This window comes from Kryptolebias marmoratus, linkage group LG10, assembly GCF_001649575.2.
Source record: "Kryptolebias marmoratus isolate JLee-2015 linkage group LG10, ASM164957v2, whole genome shotgun sequence".
NCBI lineage: Eukaryota > Metazoa > Chordata > Actinopteri > Cyprinodontiformes > Rivulidae > Kryptolebias > Kryptolebias marmoratus.
In genome coordinates this window covers 1,599,429-1,602,898 of record NC_051439.1, presented here as the reverse complement: position 1 = coordinate 1,602,898, position 3,470 = coordinate 1,599,429, and positions in this window count along the sequence as shown.

Here is a 3,470-nt window from a genome sequence, read left to right as displayed (position 1 = left end):
CTGCTGCTTTCACAAAAGCTCTGTGGCGTGCCAGCCCTGCAAACCCACGGGACACTACCTCCAGGTCCTCTGGGTTTTTAGGGAGGTGGATGACCTGGTGGCGAACGGCCACCACCTCTTCTGTTATATGATGGACGATGCGGTGGACAGTAGAACGAGGCATCCCAAACACTCTTGACACCACCCTGTAGGATGCTCCACTTGCCAGCCAGAAAAGAAACACCAGGGTCTCAATTGCGGCACCCCAACCATGTCGTCGATCCTGATTCAGGAGATTAAGCAACACTGCCAGAGACTCCCTGCTTAATCAGAAATCCGGTCTAGGATCTTCTCCATTAAAAAACGGTCCAGGACTGGGACACTCAGGTTAATCCTGCAGTGTAAGGGTCTGGTCTAGTTAAGGAAACAGAGAACAAGTGAACTAGTTTAATTGTGTGATTTAATTTTTTATAAAATATCAAAGCATTATCACAGTTATGAGGCTTAAGGTAACTATACTGATGTGCAGTGAAAACACTTCAGTTCTATTTTATTAATGAATTAAAAAATGACATTTTTGAACCCACTTTATGTACCAATAGATCTTATCAAATAAAACTATTATTGGATAATGTTACGGTGTAATCCAAATTTAAGATACATTTAGATTTTATTTATTGTGCAAAAGTTAATAAAGTTGATACATTATAGTGTACTCTTTCAGTCACTGAAATTATCCATGAAACTAGCTTAATAAGCTTAGTTAACAGTTTTTCCTTGAAATTTTGTAGACAAAAAAAAATTAAGTTACCTGGATATGACGGTCTCTCAGTAAAATATATAAAACATGCCGGCGGGGACGATAAAGTTCTTTCAATTTTTCTAAAATAAAAAAAGTAGTAAAAAAACTTGATAAAATTTCTGTCTCCATTTTTCTTTCAGTTCTTTCAGTTTCCTGTCACTGTTGCTAGGCAACAGGACATACGCCGAGGTAAATCTAAAGGCTAGGCCGTCCCAATTCGCAACCATTGACTTCCTGTCTACCCAGTCTTCCAAGGACCCGGCCTACGTCGACCAGGTGGGCCGATCCTTCGAAGGATGTGGCCACTGAATTGGGACTCAGCGAATGATAACAATGCTATCGCTAACACTAACAACAAGCTAACCCATGTTATTTCTGTGTGCTTGGATCTATTTGTAAATAATTTATTTAGGTTCTGTAAACCCAAATTCATGCTGGAGTTATATGTTAATGTTGATTCATACTGCGTTTCTACAATGTAGGTCAACCATTCGCAGCGATCTACAGAAACCCTTACATATGAATGCTTATCTTTTTAAGTAACTGTCCAATAACATCTGAAAATACAATTTAAACAATGTGATCATTACCTGTTAGAAAGTGGTCGCTGCAAACTCTGGCATTGTTTGTTTCCACACCTCCTGTTTTTCTTTTTAGCCGTAGATTGTTGATCCACTTTTCTTGTCTTTTTTCTGTAATTTTTTAAAAATTAACTCCCTTGTGATCAACTTCAGAACATGAAAATAACACTTATCTTTCTCTCTATTAGAACGGTTTGAACAACCGTACACGACACAGACTTTAGGCATTTTGAAGCTGGATCAACAGAAGTAAACGGGTTACATTTACCTTCTGACCCCCATCTGCATTGCGTGACGTCGGTTCATCTGCAACCCAGCATATATATATATATATATATATATATATATATGTATATATATATATATATATAGTATATACAGTATATACATAGGGCTGGACGATATGGACCAAAAATAATATCTAGATATTTTTAAGCTGAATTGCAAGATTTTTTTTCTTTCCATAAAGCAATGATAAACATATACTTCTGAGCCAAAGCTTTGTCCTAGATGCCATGAAGACAGTCTATTAAACAGCTGCAGATGTACATTAGAAATGGATCAAAAATAACCCACTGGCAAATATTAAATAATATTTTTTTTCAAGTAAAATTGTTCTTTTCTATCATAACAAAACAAAAAACACAGCTGTGCAATTAAAAGATCCAGAACAAAGTCTGTTTCCACTGACAGAGTTTAAAGTGCTTCCTCTTGTTTGCTTCTGTACAAACATCTTGTACTTTGGGCAAATAACAAAACATGTACACATATTAAATTCAGTGAACTTAACTGCAACCTTTTGTAGGGTGCATCTTTGTACAAATCTAAAATAAAAATAAAATTAGAGCACAACCAGGGCAGCTACTGAACAAATGACAGATTTTGTGCTAGTCTGTGTGTGTGTCAGGTTTTAGTGATGCCCTTTGGCAGGTTACAATGTCCCTGTTGCAACTGAAATCCTGTCAGAAGATGAGGTGGTGGCTGGCATACAAAGATATTTCTTGGCCAGGCAGCTCAGTGCTGGATAGGCAACTTCATGTTCCTTCCACCATTTGAGAGGGTCAATATCACTTTCTACACACACAGAGAACAGGCTAGAAAGTTCATTTTCTATTGCCTCCCTCTGTGTGAAAGTGGTGCTGGTAGTTGTGTAGTGCTGGAAGAAACTTGCCTGTGATCTCTTCTTTTTAGCTGGGGCTGGCACTGCTGCTACTTTTAGGTCTGCCGATTCATGTGCAGCTGGGGAAGGCAGATCAGACAAACATCTGCCATGATACCTGAGCAGAGACTCCACCTCAAAGATAACTTAATGTTTCAGTGCATCCATTTTCTCACTCAGGATCTATTTTACCTTCAATTAACACATTTAGCACAAAAACTGATTTTATTTAACATTTGCCTGGCAATGATGGCATATTTCTTCTTAAAATCAACCAATTCAACATTAGAATTTGCACTCACTAACTGTCAGATGAAGTCTGTGTCCAAAACACATACTTGCCAACATTTGGGAATGTCAATGTACCCCTCCCTTTCTCTTAGCGTAAGGGGGCGTGGCCTATTGTGTCAGGTAGCCAGCCAAGGTGCATCGTCTTGTACCTCTGCAGCATTAGAGCCCCGTGAGGAGTTAGCAAGCTAAAGAAACGCTGTTTGATATTGGGGGGAAAAACGAAGTGGAATTGGTTTTAAGGCTGAACATAACAGCAGCGATGTGGGAGCACTTTAGATTCAAACCAAATGACCGAGGTGAACCGCTGTGAGCTGATATGTCACATTTGTGCTTTTGTCACTGTTTGTTTTTGTTTGTTTGCACTTTTTGATTATAAAACTGTCAGTTTTGTCCATCTTCTCTATATAAAACTAATGATTATTACTTTTTGAAGGGCGGTTTAGTTTACAGACTTAATAATCCATACTGTTTTGGTTAATTGTAGGTTTTATTTCGCTTCAAGTGCATTCTTTGTTAACGGAGACTGAGAGTCCATTTTATTTTTGTTTTCGGTTGTTTATTTTGTGTTCCAGCTCCAGTGTTAAGTGTTCTTTTGAAATTAAAGTTTATTAATCTTTGAGAGGATGTACTGGCACTATTATGTTATTATCATTACATT